Source organism: Carassius auratus, chromosome 5, assembly GCF_003368295.1.
Source record: "Carassius auratus strain Wakin chromosome 5, ASM336829v1, whole genome shotgun sequence".
Lineage (NCBI taxonomy): Eukaryota > Metazoa > Chordata > Actinopteri > Cypriniformes > Cyprinidae > Carassius > Carassius auratus.
The window spans coordinates 6,605,013-6,625,256 of record NC_039247.1 but is presented as its reverse complement, the minus strand read 5'-3'; the positions used below and the strand labels follow the sequence as shown (position 1 = coordinate 6,625,256).

The 20,244-nt window shown below is 39.3% G+C and overlaps 1 protein-coding gene and 1 long non-coding RNA gene across 2 annotated transcripts in view; one reads left to right on the top strand and one right to left on the bottom strand.

Annotated features, from left to right (window-relative positions):
- Positions 1-16,394, bottom strand: part of LOC113072645 (discoidin domain-containing receptor 2-like) — a 44,867-nt gene extending 28,473 nt beyond the window's left edge. The window contains exon 1 of the mRNA XM_026245625.1: positions 16,242-16,394. The gene's annotated coding sequence lies outside the window, so the exon portion shown is untranslated. The remainder of the gene's footprint in view (positions 1-16,241) is intronic.
- Positions 16,395-17,803: 1,409 nt separating this feature from the next.
- Positions 17,804-19,836, top strand: LOC113072638 (uncharacterized). Its single transcript, XR_003280322.1, has 2 exons — positions 17,804-18,026; positions 18,661-19,836. It is a non-coding gene; the product is annotated as an uncharacterized LOC113072638 (long non-coding RNA).
- Positions 19,837-20,244: the final 408 nt, after the last annotated feature.

The window sequence follows — 20,244 nt, the reverse complement described above, 5'->3', positions numbered from 1 at the left end:
ATGTGTGTTGAAGGATCATCTTGAGACATATCTACAGAGAAGAATATCCTAGACACTTAAGACCAGAAGTAGGGCTGCATGATTAATAAAAATAAACCTGAAATTGCTAAATATGATTTAGAAATTGTATTATATTGGGTGGCCTATAACACATTTGGAAATGCAACATGCAGTATCCATCTTCCTAAACTTAGCATGATAAGTGGTTCATATAAATAAAAGTTTCATGTTTTTTTTTTTTTTTAAGAAGACTTTTTTAATGAAGAATTTTTATTTAGTAGTAGTACAATTCATAATAATAGTATTGATAATGATAATAATAATTTGTATACTATTAAACTATTACAACAATTATTACTGTTGTTGCTGTTCTTCTAATTATTATTATTAGAATAATAATAACAATAATATTATTTTGTATTATTTATTGATATATTTTTTCTTAAATACTTTTGTTAAACAATATTGTTAAACAATAGTTTATAATTTTTATTTAGCAGAAGTAGTAACTGTCAGGGTTCTGTCACTTCAGGTTAGTGTTATTCATGGTTTTGTGACAGAGCCCTGATACTCTCCTCATGTTATTGTTTTCATGTGAGCGCGCGGCTTCAAGAGCGCTCGAGCTGTGCGCTCTTGTCTGCGTGTCCTGTTTCATGTTGGAGCGTGGTGTTCGGATCCCGGCACTCATGTCTTGCTGAGTTTCGGTTTCGTGTCGGGGACCGAGCACTCGCGCTCCATGTTCTGTTTTATTGTTGCACACAGCTCGAGTTATCGGCTGTGTGCTTGTTATATTTTGTCTTGTGTTGTCGCACGCAGCTTAGTTTTTACTGGCTGCGTGCTGTCTTGTGTGAACACGCGGGTTATGAGCTTGCTCATTAGCTGCGTGTTTGTGTCCAATTCGAGCACATGGCTTGCGATTGGTTTGCTGGCCATGTGCTTGTGTTTTTTGTTTTGTGTGAGCACATGGCTTTTGTCTTCGTTCCTATGTGCCATGTGCTCTCGTCAATTGTCTTGACCCCTCCCATCTCGTTACCTGATTATTGATATAATTTTCCCCACACGTGTTCCCTCGTTAACCTCCTCATTAGCTCCCTATTTATTGCCCTTGTGTTTGCAGTCTGGTTGCGAGTTCGTCGTCGAATCTTTGTCTGTGTATGCCTTGCCTTGCCTTGCCTTGCCTTGCCTTGCCTTGCCTTGCCTTGCCTTGCCTTGCCTTGCCCTGCCCTGCCCAGCCCTGCCCAGCCCAGCCCAGTCAAGTTAGTCTGTTTTCCCCCACGGGGTAGTTTTTGTTTGTTTGTTTGTTTTATTTTTATTGCTATTAAAGAGCCCTTCTCTCTGCATCTTTGAGTCCTCGCCTCATCCCTCTACCCAAAACCCTGACAGTACGAACTCGCCAGTATGAGGACTCAGCGGAAGAAGGGTTTGCACTGTCCACCAGCCTCCACTCTCTCCAGCCCCCACTATCAGCGCATGCTCCAGTTCAAGACTTTGATCTCTCTCCATCAACAAGGGACTGGTGTGAGGGATTTTGCCCTGGAGTTCAGTGGGACTGCAGAGGGATTGGAGGTCAATGATGCGGCCCTCAAGGACCTCTTCAATTACGCCCTTGATGAGCCTCTCAGCTGGTGGAGTATGAGGGGGCTGGACCACCTGTCGTTTGGGGAATTTGTGGAGTTCTTGGCACGTTCCCCAGCTAAGGAGGCTGCAGCGCCCCCAGAGGAGCCTGTTGAGGCTGCAGCGCCCCCAGAGGAGCCTGTTGAGGCTGCAGCGCCCCCAGAGGAGCCTGTTGAGGCTGCAGCGCCCCCAGAGGAGCCTGTTGAGGCTGCAGCGCCCCCAGAGGAGCTTGTTGAGGCTGCAGCGCCCCCAGAGGAGCCTGTTGAGGCTGCAGCGCCCCCAGAGGAGCCTGTTGAGGCTGCAGCGCCCCCAGTAGTGGCCGACGACATTTCAGTGCCCCAGTCTCGGAGACGGAGGAGAAGGAAAAGGAGAAAGACTTCCCCCATCCCACATGGCCTGGAGGCCATTCAGGAGCCCACTGCTGGCCTGGAGGCCATCCCAGTCATGCCCAAGCTCCTTGCCCTGCCGGCACCTCCCAAGCTCCTTGCCCTGCCGGCGCCGCCCAAGCTCCTTGCCCTGCCGGCACCGCCCAGTCTCCTTGCCCTGCCGGCGCCGCCCAGTCTCCTTGCCCTGCCGGCGCCGCCCAATCTCCTTGCCCTGCCGGCGCCGCCCAGTCTCCTTGCCCTGCCGGCGCCGCCCAGTCTCCTTGCCCTGATGCCGGCTCTGTCTAAGCTCTTTGCCCTGATGCCGGCTCTGTCTAAGCTCCCTGCCCTGATGCCAGCTCTACCCCTGAGGAGTGCCTTGCCGGCTTTGCCCTCCCTATCCGTCGGGGTCCCTGTTTGGCTGGAGGCCTCCTGGTCTCTCCGTCTGGTTCCACCCTGGTGGTCTGCCGGGGTTCCTGTTTGGCCGGATCCTCGCTGGTTCGTTCCTCCGGATCCGCCCTGGTGGTCTGCCGGGGTTCCTGTTTGGCCGGATCCTCGCTGGTTCGTCCCTCCGGCTCCGCCCTGGTGGTCTGCCGGGGTTCCTGTTTGGCCGGATCCTCGCTGGTTCGTCCCTCCGGCTCCGCCCTGGTGGTCTGCCGGGGTTCCTGTTTGGCCGGATCCTCGCTGGTTCGTCCCTCCGGATCCGCCCTGGTGGTCTGCCGGGGTTCCTGTTTGGCCGGATCCTCGCTGGTTCGTCCCTCCGGCACCGCCCTGGTGGTCTGCCGGGGTTCCTGTTTGGCCGGATCCTCGCTGGTTCGTCCCTCCGGCTCCGCCCTGGTGGTCTGCCGGGGTTCCTGTTTGGCCGGATCCTCGCTGGTTCGTCCCTCCGGCTCCGCCCTGGTGGTCTGCCGGGGTTCCTGTTTGGTCAGATCCTCACTGGCTCATCCTCCCGCCCCTCCCTGGTCCCTTTAATAACTGCTTGGGTTTTCACATTGCTTGACTGGGCTCCCTTCCCTCCCTCCCTCCCCTATTTTGTCTGTATTTTGATTTCCATGTCTTGTGTTCTGTTGTGTACCAGGTTTGTGTTGCCATGCCTGTTCTGTCTTGTTCCTGTCTAGTTTTTGGATGTTCCATGTTAGGGACGCCAGGTGGCGTCCCTTTTGAGGGAGGCTAGTGTCAGGGTTCTGTCACTTCAGGTTAGTGTTATTCATGGTTTTGTGACAGAGCCCTGATACTCTCCTCATGTTATTGTTTTCATGTGAGCGCGCGGCTTCAAGACCGCTCGAGCTGTGCGCTCTTGTCTGCGTGTCCTGTTTCATGTTGGAGCGTGGTGTTCGGATCCCGGCACTCATGTCTTGCTGAGTTTCGGTTTCGTGTCGGGGACCGAGCACTCGCGCTCCATGTTCTGTTTTATTGTTGCACACAGCTTGAGTTATCGGCTGTGTGCTTGTTATATTTTGTCTTGTGTTGTCGCACGCAGCTTAGTTTTTACTGGCTGCGTGCTGTCTTGTGTGAACACGCGGGTTATGAGCTTGCTCATTAGCTGCGTGTTTGTGTCCAATTCGAGCACATGGCTTGCGATTGGTTTGCTGGCCATGTGCTTGTGTTTTTTGTTTTGTGTGAGCACATGGCTTTTGTCTTCGTTCCTATGTGCCATGTGCTCTCGTCAATTGTCTTGACCCCTCCCATCTCGTTACCTGATTATTGATATAATTTTCCCCACACGTGTTCCCTCGTTAACCTCCTCATTAGCTCCCTATTTATTGCCCTTGTGTTTGCAGTCTGGTTGCGAGTTCGTCGTCGAATCTTTGTCTGTGTATGCCTTGCCTTGCCTTGCCTTGCCTTGCCTTGCCCAGTCAAGTTAGTCTGTTTTCCCCCACGGGGTAGTTTTTGTTTGTTTGTTTGTTTTATTTTTATTGCTATTAAAGAGCCCTTCTCTCTGCATCTTTGAGTCCTCGCCTCATCCCTCTACCCAAAACCCTGACAGTAACTGGTATTAATACATACATAAAACATATACATATATATACTAGAGCCCGACCGATATATCGGCCGGCCGATATTATCGGCAGATATGAGCTAATTGCATTTAAATCGGCATCGGCGTTTATAACGGCCGATGAAACATGAGAAACAGTCTCATATTCTTCACTCATGTTATGAGTGTTGCATAGTTTGCCCACCAGAGGGCGGTCTGCAGCTCCAGAGTTGCAACAGCGCCAGAAATCCACAAAGAAGAAAGCGATCAGCCAAGCCACCCAGGTGAGTCTGTCGTTCGTCATGTGAAATGATTGTAGATTTAGTTCATACACTGTATATAAAAACGGTGTGGTAGTTCTAGTTAACGGTCCTATCATTATCACTTCTAAATATTCTGTAACATCACTTACAGCCGCTAATGCATTGCTATATTAGATTAGCCACAAAGCTAATACCATGTTTATCAGTGGAAGAGCGCGAACGTTAATAAGAGGTCGAACTATAAAGTTAGCGTTTAGTGCTTATTCTATTGCGGTGTGTTTCCCACATAATGACCGCGTAATGGGCCTTTCACACAGGACGCGGTATGCACAGCGCTTGGCCGCTGGGTTTAGCGTTGCCCTTCAGATTCAACGCGATTTGCCCTGCTCTGCGCTATGGCGTAGGCGGAGTTTTAAAAACTTTTAGCGGGAGCTCTTTCATAGTCTGTTGTTCCTCTTTTCGGTCAGCAGCAAACATGTATCTGTCCCGTTGTAAGAAGCGAGCGATAGCGCTAGTCCTGCTGATGAGAATTAAGAGAGAAGCAAGGAAGAAGAGGCTACCCTCAGGCCCAGGGAACAATTTGGTGAATTCAGGCTGGTTACGTTACTCTAACGCTAATATAGCTTCCTTTTTAGCAGGCCCCTTAAATGCTTGCTATTAACTTGTTTGAAGGTGGTTCTTCTCAAAATTGACAGCGGTGTGTTCATGGCACTAACGTTAACCATTTTGATTCAGACTGCACAAAGAGAAGAGGAGAAGATATACGGGTCCATTGTGAATGTGTCTGTGAGAGCAAATATAGTGTAGTTACAGTAACTACAGTAGGTGCGTCAGAAATGATTAAATCAGAGGGGACATTTAAATAAATGTGAGCTGAACAAGCGCTTTTTTCTTTTCTTTTTTTTTCTTACATATTGTTTCAAAGCAGCTTTACAGACATAACAGGAAAATGTTGAAATAATATTGTTAAATATAAGGAGGTTAATACCTATTGCTTGACAAATAAAAAAATATATATATATTTCTCATTTTTGCCTATGTAGGAGATCCCTGTTTATTATTATTATAATTCTAATGATGACATGAGTAATGATACATGGTGATATTATTTATACACATGCTTATTCTTTCTATGTCTCTCTTTCTGCCCTACAGATGGCTGAAAAAGGTGAATGATGTAGCAGCAAAAGTGTGGGACTACTTCTGCAAATACTTTAACTTTAACTTTAGTATTATAATTTATTTACAGTACACATACAGACTGTTAAAATCAGCTTCAACTGGAAGAAAGTAAAAGTGTTAAATGTTTAAAATCAGACTGTTTTTTGATCGTTAAAAAATATATACTTTTGATGTGCAATTGTTTAGTGATTGAGACCGTAATCTAAGGCTTTTTTTTTACATAAATCCCTTCTGGAAAATGGTTTATACAGCCCACATACATAGAACAGGCAGATATTTTGCCATTGAATGTTATGTAAGTGCAGCTTATAGGAAATGGGTCTAATATCCAGTTTATTTTCAAAATCAAAATATCGGCTTATAAATCGGCTCTTTTCGAGTTAATATCGGCATCGGCATCGGCCCCCAAAAATCCATATCGGTCGGGCTCTAATATATACATATATATATATATATATATATATATATATATATATATATATTACTACTACTATATGTTTGAGAGTGTGCTGAGTGCAGCGCGATTATTGTGGAGGGTCTCTCTAGTTTCCCAAACATCAGACCACAGGAATGAGTCTGATTTCATGAGTGCATCACACCCCAGCCATTACCCCAGAGACAATTACACACAAACCATCAGCAGCCATTACTTACAACTAGGGCTGGGAGATATGGCTAAAAAATGTATCACAATATAATGTTTCATATCATTCGATATTGATAATTATTGCATTTTTTTTACAACCTCTTTTATATTAATTTTAAATATTAAAATTGAACCACTCTATTTTTAAATTACAAAATGTATTGAGTCAAACATCAACTAATTCTAGCTTTAACAGTCAACACAAACAATGAAATAACGACTGTCTATTAAAAAAAATCCATAACTTCTAAACTAACATTTCTAAATCAAATATGATTTCCTAAATTGCATTTACAATTATCAACAAAACAGCATCATGTATTTATACACCGCTTAATACTAGGGCTGTCAAAATGGCTGAAAAGCTAAATTAGATTTTTTTACTTATATATTGTCAAATGCAAAATTTCAGTTAGGGTGAAGAAAAGCTTTTGCTTCTATTCCCGATGCCACAAGAGGGTGCATCAAAATATAGATCAAAATACACCTAATGCACGTTAAGTAATACATGACTGTTAAGTGAATAATATTTAAAATAATGTTTATAAACCAATTATAATTAAGTTGCTTAAAAAACCATAAACAAAACAGCATCATGTATGCATTCATAGTTTAATACAGAGCACGAAAAGCCAATCACACAGTACGTTTTTCATTTAAAAACATATGAGACGCAGTGGAATTAAATAAAACCCCACAAATACTTGAGACTAGGCATGTGACGATAACCATTTTAAAGGTATACCGCGGTTTGGAAAGGTCACAGTTTCAAAACCAATAACATTTTTCGTTAAACCATTCCTGCGGGATGCCCTATTTGTTTTTACGTGTTGTCAAAGACGGAAAGTGCAGGACTCCCTCAGTTTTGTGCAGCGAAGAGCGTAACGATTCACACAACTCCTCCCCTCCTCCGGTTGGAGTGACAGCCGAAGGAGGTGAATCCCTAGAACTTTTTGGGGGGAAATTTTTCGGGTAACTTAGACTAACCATCTTCCGTACACAACAATGTTCCGTACAGATGACGTTTTAGCACCGATCGCTAAATAAATAATTCTGCGTCGAACATAAACTATATATCTGTATCATCTTCATTTCTCCCTCTTTCACCCCAGATCAAGACAGATACACACACATGCTGCTTGTTCCAGTGTTGAAATAAATACTATTTGGCTTGCTATCGAGGCAGATAACAGGCTAATTAACTAGCTAGCATCAACTAGTTTCCTTCACTGTGGTTACATACTACGTACACATCTAATTACTATGTAAATACAGAGGTATTCGGGACACTAAATATAAAGTGGGACCGATTAGGTCAATGTAGTCTTGCTGAGCATAAGAGAATGTATTCAAAAACAAGTCTTACACACTTCCAAAACATTTGAATGATAGCATATTATTAGAAAAAGTGTGTTTTTGATCATTACATATAAACACGATCATGACTTGTGTGGTTTGTGTGTTTTTCATACATTGTGTTCTCAGTGTGTTGATGAGAATACCCCATGAGCCATTATGTAATTTGCAAGAACACCCGACTTGTTACAGTGAACAAAAACACATGCATGCACACGATCAAACTAACAGTTCTGGAGTGCAAATGAAATGTTTGGAAAGAAAATAGTGTGATACTTTATTGCTATTGCGTGATGAGGGCCACAGATATAAAGTAATATGTTTATTAAAGGAAGAAGAGTGAGAGGCGGAAGAAGTGGATGGAGGTTGCAGATGGTTTATGTAATGTTTGGCTCAAGTAAAGGCCTGTCTAGAGCTGGGATTCCAGCCTTCTTGCTCATCTTTCTAAGGGGCCTCATCGTGTGACTGACTGGGAAACAATAAAGCAACAGAACATTAACAATGCTAACAGAGACAAACAAACATTCAATACAGCCTATTTTCTTCAAATTCTGAATAAATTAAAGGATGTATGACCAAACAACCATGATACAGAAATACCATGCGATTTAAATAATATATTAGGGTTGTCACCAAAACATTAATACCAATACCAATATCATTGAAATTTACACATTTTCAAAGCCAATTATAATACTCTATCAAAATGAATATAATTCTTAAACATCCATTAATTTATTGAGGTTTAACAATATTAGTAAATTAACTTTTTGCCCTTCATTAACAGAATTTTCTGGCTTTCTGCATTCTCACTTTTATATGGTAGGAGGCACTATTACACATGTTCTGAAAGAGTACTGAATCTCTAAATCAAAACATGGTGAAAAAGAAGCAGAAACGAGTGATGACATAAATGGGATGTTAACAGAGAGAGATGCTGAAAATGGAGCACAGAGACATCAGCAGAAAAAAAAAATAGGCCTACTGTCGCAGGCAGAGCAGCTCACTGTTAGCGATGCGCACAATATTGGAAATATTGAATTGGGGGTTTATAAGAATCTATCTCTGAGGAAAACTACTGTCTTCAGAAAAGTTTAGACGGCATTTTATTTTCATCTTGAAGCAGTGCTGCTTTGTTTTACAGCGGTAACGAAGTAAATGCTGTCTTGCTGCTGTTCCATATGCGCCACCTTGCTGTCAGAGAGTGAAACTGCATTTTCATCCAGCCCATCTGCTGTTTTTATTTTGTGCAGATGTTTTATGTAGCATAATTTCACAAAGCTGAAGTCAGACCATTCTATTTTTGCTTCAAATTTTGACATTATAAAATTATAATTTGCAGTAAATCAGAAACTGCTCATGCTACATGTCTATAGCATCTCTGATGGTATCATGAGTTAACTGTAGTTGTTACACCCTAATTCAAATGCATGCAGATCGTTCTGCCTGAAGATCAAGTAAACATCTTGTCCATGTACACATATCTTCATTCTTTTTTTGTCTCTTGCTTAATTGTTTTTATAAATATAAAAGAAATCTACACAGTTCAGATACACATACAGGAAAATATTCTGAAGGCCATGAAAGTGATCAAAAAATAGTTTTAATCTTTTTTAAATGCCAGCAGGGAAATAATTAAATACAAGTTATGTGTTACGTTTTTATTAATTAGTATCAACTTATATAGAATTACATAATTATATAAAATTCAGTACCATGTCCAAAATAATCCCACTAACAGTATATGCTCTTCTTTTTTACATGGATGAAGCTTTCATTTAAGATTTAAGATACTTATATATAGAATATATAGATTCTTCAAAGCTGTAAAGAAAACAAAAATGATCAGAATACATTTTACAGTAAAATATCATTTCAGTCATTCTACTTCAGAAACCATTTCTTTGTAAGCATTCATGAAATTTACGAACAATTTCTTAAAGAAAATTTTCACCATTTTTTTCAGTGTACATACAGTAAATCATGCTACACTGAAAAAGGTCAAGAAATTGAAATTTCATACATAACATAACTACAAAAACAGTATGTAACATTGAGAAAAAAAATAATGAAATCTTGAAGTAGGAAGATGGTAATAGTATTTTCTTGTAAAAAACTAATATATATATATATATATATATATATATATATATATATATATATAAAATTTAGGCCTATATCTATTAAACATTATGTTGCATAGTGTTACACTGTTCCTTTTCTGAAAAAAAAAATGCATCTACAAAGCGCTATACTAACAACGAACAGTCTGTTTCATGAAAGAAAGTCTCATCTCATAACCTACAGTACCCAAATTCCTGACTCTTACAACCGGCACGTACATGCATGCATACAGACAAAACATGCAAAACCCTGCAAGCATGCAGGAACGTGTTTGCCCTACTGAGCTATAATTAAAGGACCAAGAGAAACATGAATGCGTTCGGTTCACTCTCATCTGCACAACATGTTTCACACACACACATACGCATGCATCACACTCACATCCTGGTGTTAAGGAACTGCAGTACAGTTCACTCAATGACCTCTGTCGAGTCTTACTGCCAAACATCTCAAATTATGCAACACATTAAACAATGTGCAGAGCAAAACCAAGAGAGTCGCTGACAGCTGAGCTCACCAGAGACAGAGAGAGAGAGACTGCACAAAACCACAGACACAAATGACATAAATGTTGTAAATAATCTCAATCAACAGCCAGTTAGTCACGTTAGATACAATGTACTTCAGATACACACATAGGAGAACAAAACAGGATAGTAAAACGTGGAAGTCTCAATATATTCAAAACCAAATGCTCTGCTGCCTCAGGGACAAACTTACTGTGGCCACAACTGCAGCTGTAAAAAACTTCAAGCATTTAATCTATTCAGTTCAAGCTAAGATCTCTTTATTTTTTGAGCATGGAAAGAACCCAAAGGAAAGAAGGAAACAACAACTAGTATGGCAAGCAAATAACTGATAAATGTATCATTTTAATGCAATGTTGTTTTGGACTAAAAAAAAAGTCTGTCAAATGCATAAACATAAATAAGTAAAAAATACAGAAGTCTGTGATCAAAAGTCAGAAATCTCAATATGAATAAAATTGTCTGTCTAATGCATAAAAAAACACTAATTAAAAAAATAAAATCGCAACTCAAAACATATCTCAATGAGTACTTCCGAGATTAATAGTTAGTTTTATATTAATACAATATAATATACTTGAATATACTTTAATCCTGTGATGCAAAGCTGAATTTTCAGCATCATTACTCCAGTCTTCAGTGTCACATGATCCTTCACAAATCATTCTAATATGCCGATTTGCTGCTCAAGAAACATTTCTTATTATTATCAATATTAGTGTTACCTAATATTTTTGTAGAAACTGTGGTACAATTTTTCTTTTATGAATAAAAAGTTCAAAAGAACAGCCATTATTTGTAATATAACTATTTTGTAATGTTATAAATGTCTTTAGGGTCAGGTCTGATCAACTGAATGCATCCTTTCTGAATAAAAGTACTAGTTTATATATGTATATATATATATATATATATATATAGTGGGGATCGAAAGTTTGGGCACCCCTTGCAGAATCTGTGAAAATATGAGTAATTTTCAAAAAATAAGAGAGATCATACTAAATGCATGTAATTTTTTATTTAGTACTGTCCTGAGTAAGATATTGTACATAAAAGATATTAACATTTAGTCCACAGGACAAAAAAAATTGCTGAAATTATTAAAATAACCCCACTTAATACTGTGGCACTCAAACACAACTATTTAAAAAGATTCAAACATTCACTGATGCTCCAGAAGCAAACAAGATGCATTAAGAGCTGGGGTGTGAAAACTTTTGGAATTTGAAGATCAAGGTAAATTGTACTTAATTTGTGTACCGGGAAACATACAAGTATCTTCTGTTGCTTACGAAGGGCAGAACTAAATGGAAAACAATTATATTTCAACAAAATAAGACAAATTTGGCCATCTTCATCGTGTTCAAAAGTTTTCACCCCCCAGCTCTTAATGCATCTTGTTTCCTTCTGGAGCATCAGTGAATGTTTGAATCTTTTTAAATAGTTGTGTTTGAGTCCCTCAAATGTCCTCAGTCTGAAAAGATGTATCTCAAAATCATACAGTCACTGCTGGAAAGGGTTCAAATATACAAAGATACTGGAAAACTGAAGAATCTGTTTAACTGTTCAGAACAAACAAGGGACTCATGCACAACCATCACAAAACAGAGACAGTCGAGGATCATCAGGTAACAGAGCACAGTATTAAGAACCAAGGGTTCCCAAACTTTTGAGTGGGGTTATTTTAATAATTTCAGCAATTATTTTGTCTTGTGGACTAAATGTTAATATCTTTTATGTACAATATCTTACTCAGGACTAGGGGTGTGACGGTTAGTATATAACCGTGAGACCGACGGTTATAGTTGAACACCGTCATTAGAACTCTATAACCGCCAAAACCGTGTCATTAAAATATTTTTTACAAACATTTTTTATCAAAAATTATTTTCATTTTTTAGTTAGGATCATAAGATGCGCAATATATCGGGAGACATGGTTTTTACCACTTAATGAAGTTTTGTAAATCGTCAGACATGATATTTACCACTTCATAAAATTTTGCTTTGTAGAAAACCTTTCTTAAAAACGAATTTCGTTTTGTACAAATTTTATCTTAATTTTAATAAATGTTTCATCAACCAATTGCATGTATTTTAATAAATAAAAAGCAAGTAAAGCAGACAATGATAACCGTGACATGGAAGCACCAGCGCGCCGCGTTCACTTGCACTGCACTGTGAACTAGAGCATATCTCATCGTAAATGAAACTCAGCGTAGGCCTATGGCTCATACTTTAGCATTAAATATCTTTGCTGCATCCTTTCTAGAACAGACAATGGCTTTTTTTTTGCGGCTCGCATCAGCAAAGCATTGCATCGCCATAGACCGCAAAACAAGCAGTGGATGGCGGGCGGGTGCGGCTTTGAAATTTGCTGTATGATTTCCATGAAGCAAAAAACGAGGACGGAATCTCGAAATCCAGTCATGAAAATGAAACTTGCATTTTAATATGGACAGTCATGGAATTTGCCAAATCTCCATATGGACCAGTATCTGTAAATGTTAAGCCGCAAAAGTTGTTTAAACTATAAATCCGTGTTCTGCGCGTCTCTGTGTGAATTAATGAATGGCAGAGACGTGCAGGTTTGTTTACTACATAGACTGAAGCGCATGACGCTTGCATTAATTTCAGCATCTGAGCTTCAGAGTTCTCTCTCCTTCAAGCGATCTGAACTTTTCAGCTCATCTCAATGGACACACAGCGCACCTGTATTTGATGCTCTGTTAACTCTTTGTGAATGCGCACGACTCACCGTCACTTTACTGATAGCGCTGTTTCTCACACATGCAAAGAGAGAGAGAGCGAGAGTCTTACCACGCTTAAACAACACCTTATATGTAAACTATTCTTTGTTGTCTTCTCCTGTCAAAATAATGGATTAAATTTAGAAATATTCATATTCATTTTTTGAACAAGCAGAAGACATACCAGTTTCTCTGGTAGTGGGCGGAGCTAATGGGCAAATGGCAATGGCTTTTTTTGCGGCTCGCATCAGCAAAGCATTGCATCGCCATAGACCCCAAAACAATCAGCGGATGGCGGGCGGGTGCGGCTTTGAAATTTGCTCAAAAAATGTTGGCGCGGATGATGAGTTTTGTGACAGATCTCCTTAATAAACGGAGGTCTGAAATCTCTGCCCCTTTACCGATCAGAGCGCGCGCTGACACGGAGTTAACCCGCTATCTAACCCCCCCCCCCCCCCCCCCCCCCCCCCCCGACGGTTATGTTATGAACCGTCACATTTGACTCACGTCATAACCGTCATCACCAATTCTGAAACCGGCACACCCCTCCTCAGGACAGTACTAAATAAAAAAATAACATGCATTTAGTATGATCTCTCTTATTTTTTGAAAATTACTCATATTTTCACAGATTCTGCAAGGGGTGCCCAAACTTTCGATCCCCACTGTATATATATATATATATAAAACAGAAAAGAAAAAAGAGACCAGCATGTGCAAAACGAACATGTTCAAGACTAGACTAACAGCATCATTTGTTCTTATTTCTGGGAAATCTCAATTGTAAACAATGAGCTTTACGTGCACTCAATGTAAGTCTTCAATAGAAGTCTTCACTCTAATTCATCATCTGCTTGGGTACTTAAATATCACTCAACCTCTACTTTACGTTCATACTGCATCTATAACAAACACATCGAAGCCATCTCTTCATTGACCTCAAAATGGCTTCAGCAATCGTTTTGTTGCCGATGCTGTCAATTGTTATGGTCTGCAGTAACTTTCAGAGATAAACGTAGAACAGACAGCCTGATAATCAGACACAGACAGAAACAAGAGCTGCGAGCATGAGAAAATCGATGAGTTAGGCTCAAGGCATTTTTCATTTGTTAGGCAACGACTGACCTCTGCTCTGGCATACAACACTTTCTTGCATCACAGGAGAAAGAAAAACAGCACACTTAATAAAAAGCACAGAGGAAATCGATGTTATAACCGGCTTTCCAAAGATTAAACAAAGAGATGAAATGCCTTGGATTCTCAGGCACAGATCACAGATCTTTCACTTTTCAAAACAGCAACCTATCAATCTATCATCACCAGTTCTTAATAAATTATCAATAGTCAATGAGAGTGATTAATGTTTCTAATACACACCACCCGTTAAAGTTCACCCACAAACACACTGACTCCATCATAAAAAAGGGAAGGGTTAGATGCCACAGTTTACTCCGCTTTAACTGAGCTGGTTCTGTGCACTTCTATAACTGTCTAGTGTGGGTCAGTCAACAAATCATATATAAGGAGACTGCAACGGACTGTTAGGACAGCTGAAAGGATAATTGGTGTGCACCTGCCCAAACCTTCAGGACGTGTCCGGTGCAGTTCACATCCCTCTCACCCCGGACACAATCTGTCTGCTCTTCTCCTCTCAGGCAGACCTTACAGATCTCTGTGCACTAGAACATCTAAGCATTTTCTTCCATGCTATCTCCATCTTAAGCAGCTAACACAAAAAAATACCACCTCTCTTCTGTAATTCATTTCTTAAAGAGCCAGTAAGATGAAAATTCTAAGCTTCCTATCACTGTTTATAAGTCCTGTACATTAGGTTTAAATCCATCCAAGGTCAAAAGATATTGTCATTTTGTCAAAATATCATTTTAAAATTACCCCAATTCTCAGAGATCCCCAAACGGTTCGCGGGAAGCTGTTCAAAAGATTCAGTTTCCTTAAACCCCACCTTTCGGTAGCATACTGTGTTCTGATTGGTCAACTGACATAGTTTTGATTGGTTGTTCCGCACACAACTTCATGGTAAACAATGCGTTAGCATCTGTTTGGGGTGAATTATGTCTTATTCCTCTCACCGCGAAGCAAACAGTAAAATAAAAAACTTGAACAGTCTCGCTGCTTTTTCTTCTGTGTGGGCGTATTCAAGCCGCGCGCTTCAGTTTGAATCAGAATAGCGCGTTCAGCACGGGAGCGTGGTCACATTAGATATAACGAAGGGAGACATCGCGTTGTTTTCATATGGATTACTTTATCACAGAATATATGTTCGGCAGCACTTGTTTAGTTTTAAAGTAGACATGTCAAGCTTTCTATAGATATCTCTCTCATATCTCTTCGTTGAGTATTCACAGAGTTACACTTTTAATTACGTGTTATATGACTGACAGCACTCTGTCAGTCATATAATTGAAGTGAATTGGAGTCGGGGCTTTGAGAGTCAAAAAAAAAAAATACACAAACAAAACCAAATTAAACCCTGCGTGTAAAGACACAAAACGATTGTCTGTGCAAGAAATTAAACAGCATATGTTTTTTTTTCACCTCTGAACAATATAAATACTGTTCAGTTTCTTGCACAGACCTATCGTTTTGTTTGTGTATGTTTTTTTTTTTTTTTACTCTCAAAGCCCTGACTCCCATTCACTTCAATTATATGACTGACAGACTGCAACGGTTTGAGTTAAATATCTTTGTTCGTGTTCTACTGAAGAAACAACGTCACCTACATCTTTTATGTCCTGTGGGTAAGCAGATAAACTTCAAATGTTCATTTTTGGGTGAATTATCCCTTTAAGCGTTCGGAGACTTCGGACCACTTATAGATCAGTTGTGGCTCGGTCTGATTCAGTCCGATTCTCGAACGAACCGTTCAGACCGGTTAGTGAACCGACTCAGAAAAGACTCATTCACTAATCACATCAATCAATCGTGCAAAATCCAAAATAAAACATATAGTTTTTAGAGGTAGTCATGATAACAGCAATCAGTTCTTGTAGTTAAAAGTAAGACATGCGCACTGCGGCCTGATTTATAAAGCTGATCGCCAATGAGACAAATAAAAACACAAAGCAGACATTAAAGTGAAAAAACAGCCACAAAGCACATTCTACCGACATAACCCCATAAAACATCAAAAAGCACCATGTGCATGATATTGTCAATGTATTCAAACTTTTTTCACACAATAGATTGTAAATGAAAGATGATAAACCTGCTCTTGGTGTCTAACAAAAGCGTCCAAAGTTGACAAATCAACGTTTCAAACCTCTATGAATCACCTCGAGTTCAACAGCAGCACACATCTGATCTGTCTGAACGCAAGAGTGTTTCTCAATCGCAACAAAGAGTTCAGAAGACCCAACGACTTCAGTTTGTCTCCAGAAACTTAACTCTCCTTAAACTTAAGCTCTAAACTGACTAAATACCTGTTTTCGGGATCCTGACAATCCTTTATTCCACTGAAGACACATCCGAAAGTCACCGCGCCGTTACAGAAGATGTCGAGGCATTGTGTTCAAGAGTTTGTGTTCGCTCACTGTTACAATGCATCGGAAGATCCTAGTGATGGCCGATTCGTGAACGAATCGTTCAATTTAACCGGTTCTTCTTAGTGAACCGGTTGAACCAGTTCACCAAATCGAACTGAATCGTTTGAAACGGTTCACGTCTCCAATAAGCATAAATCCACAAATTACTTAAGCTGTTAACTTTTTTAACGTGACTGACACTCCCTCTGAGTCAGAATAAACCAATATCCCGGGGTAATCCATTTACTCAAACAGTACACTGAATGAAATGCTGTGAAGACCGAACTGAAGATGAACACCGAGCCGAGCCAGATAATGAACAAACACGCCCACTGCTGGAGCAGTTCTCGTTCTCGAGTCAAGAACCGGTTGCTTCGGTGTTCGGATCACCAGTACACTCAACCGAGAATCGTTTCTGTCGGACGCGTCCGATTTGAGAACCGATGAGCTGATTCTCGTTCTCGAGTCAAGAACCGGTTGCTTCGGTTTTCGGATCACCAGTACACTCAACCGAGAATCGTTTCTGTCGGACGCGTCCGAATTGAAAACCGATGAACTGATGATACTGCGCATGCGTGTAATTTTGTAAGTATTTTGTTAAACATCGGAAAGTGTGATAAAGTAACTATATTTTATTTTGATTTTTTTTTAATTATTTTTTTTTAGATTAATGTTTCCAATCTGTATATTGTATATAATGTATAGGCCAAATGGGTTTTCAGGGAAGTTGGACAATAATTAAGACTCTAAAGACTCTTATGTTTAATAGGAATAAGGGATGATTTATGAGATATCTGTACTGTATTTATAGTTAATGATGACATTCACAAATTGAGTTTGTAGTAAACAGAACATGAACACGAGTAGAGCAGCTGATGACACTGAACTGCAGCACGTGCCGGTTAGAGCGATTCTCGTTCTCGAGTCAAGAACCGGTTGCATCGGTTTTCGGATCATCAGTACACTCAACCGAGAATCGTTTCTGTCGGACGCGTCCGAATTGAGAACCGATGAACTGATGATACTGCGCATGCGCGATTCAGCGTGAAGCCAACTGACTCACAGCATGTCTCTGAACCGAAGGGATTCTTTTGGTGATTTATTCTGATTCTGTACTAGTAGTTATGAGCGGGTATTTTGAGGGCTTGGATGAAGGGCAATCTGGCGAAACGTAAGTTAATTTAATAACAAATACATCGCAATGGATTATGTTTAGTAAGTGGATCATGGTTTCTGCACTGATGACACCTAATTTATTTACTTTATATCTTCAAGACTTAAATCCTCATATGCACATTATTGCTGTTACTGTATTTAGGTGTTGTTGCAAAACTCAAATGTAAACTTTTCATGATTATGAGGTTTTAACTGACTAAAGTTATGATTACTGACTTTATATATTTGAATGTTTGATAGACGTGACGCCATTACGTCATCGCCAATGACGTCATTACGTCGAGCGTGAAAGAACCGATGAACCGGTTTTTTCAACCGGTTTATTGAATCGAACCGTCCGAAAGAACCGGTTCGCGGAAAAGAATCGAACTTCCCATCACTAGAAGATCCGACCGCTCCGCTGCAGGAGAAGAAGGAAAAAACGGTCCAATGTGAGTTTACATCACATCCCTCTTCCGGCCGCTTGAAGAAGGGAGCAATGGATGTAATAACACTGATCAACTCAAGGTATTCACTTAAAATAGACATATATAGCCTATGAAAATATCAAATATATTATTGCATTCATATTATTTATGAATAAATAAAATAAATGTATGTTATTTAAACTCATTTATAGATTATATTATATTATTATATTATGAATAAACTGAAAAGCTCAGGATGTCCTCTTTAAAGGCAAAATCGTGGTGAATTATATGAAATATAGCCTTCGTGTGTATGTGTGTTACAGTAAATGAAGCTGTACTGCTGAGCCTCTGCGGGATAAATAGCCAAATGTTTTTTTTTTTAAATAATTATTTATTTATTTTTTATGCCATGCATAGATTTGCATGAACGCACATTTATTATCTCGTATCCCTTCTCTGGTCAGCATGTCAAATCATAATTTTATAAGGACTCCAAAATGTAAGCTATACAACAACTGTTCAAAAAAAGTACTCCTTTAGTAACTAGGCCACTAGTAAAACGCTTATAGTAATAAAACATCTGTTAAATTATATATAATATATATATATATATATATATATATATATATATATATATATATATATATATAGATATAGATATATAAATATAATTGTCACACAGGTTTATATTATTCATTTATTTTGAATACCTAAAAATCTTTTATTTGCAGGACGTTCCCGCTGTAGTTGCTCATGTCGTCCACTAGAGGGCAGCACAGACTCATGTTTCTGTCTCTCTGACAGCTGTAATGTGTCTTGGGGGCAGCAGCTGTCTCGGCACATTCCTCAACAGATCTTTCCAGCAAATTTGCATTTAGTCAGTGGTGATGCAAGACCCAACAGGACTTGGTGGAAGCACACAAGATTGCTTGGGAAGAATCAACAAGAATCCATGATACAAGACAACATATGTTGTATGCATGTTTTAAACTGAAGCTCACAACGCTAGGAAACTGAACATACATTTCCAGATATTCGAGTTTGCAAAGTGTGACTGGCAAAATATGTCAAACATCAATTTAAATAATTTAATGCAATCTTATTTAGGTTTGAATAACCTTATTTCGTTTTTTTTTTCAGTCAACTTCCATATAACAGTTCCAATGGTTCAATCAGATAATCAGATAATGGAATGGAATATATGGAATATGTATATGTGTGTTGCATGTTTCTTATTTAAATGATAACATAAAATCAGCTGGTCATTCTGTCAAAATAACCAAACAAAACAAAAAATAACAGATTGATACAAGACCAAAAGCTTGTTGCATGCATATGTCATAGGCTGAATTACAGTGCTCACGCCCCCAAAAACAGACATTTCTAGACATTCATTGAGTTGTTATGTTTTTACAGCCTGACCGGCAAAATCTATCCCACTTAGAAACATCACAGCTGACAGGAAGTGCTTTGTCATCGTGGCTTCTTGACCTCTTCATCCTCAAAGCAACCGGTCATGAGCAGCTCGGGTGAATGACCATGATCGTGTAATTAATGAGGAAATGATGAAATGCTTCGGAAAGGCCTGTGTTAAACAACACTTGAGTGATGCAACATGACTTCCTCTCTTCTGTTGGCCAGTGTGAAGGAGAGAGAGAGGCAGAGGAAATGAGCAGTCGGGCAGAACCGTGACAACACAGGAAATACTGAGAGTGCTGATCTTGGGGAGAAAGTTTGGAAAACACATCCAGGGTTGCGCAGGAATTATTAGTTTTTCTGTAACAGTTCAATAGATTCACTGTGTAAAATTATTTGTGAGTTTTTCAGTCAAATGTGCGGCTTTTGCATTTGAAAAGATGATTTGTGAAGTAAATTTTTGTATTGACACATACCCTTAGATTTGAACACACTTATTATTATAAGCTAAACAGCAAAAAAAAAAAAAAATTCTGGACCTCAAAAGCAATTCAAGACCAAATTGACATTTAGTTAGCTAGTTAATTAGTTAGTTTGTTAGGTAATTAGCTAGTTAGTTGTTTATTTAGTTAGTTAGTTTGTTTTACCATAATTAACAAATAAATTGTATTGTGGTTTGTTTTTTAAATTTCCTTTTTATGTGTCTTATATACGTTTTAATGAATAATCTTATTTAATTTTAACTAATCGAAATATTTTTCTTACATTTATTTTTTTATTATTAAAGTTATCATGGTGTATGATACAGTATGTGTTATAAAAATAAACACCTGGCATTGTCTTTCTTAATCTAAATGAATTTTTAAAAAGATAATGGAATTTTGTTGGCGTGATTTTTA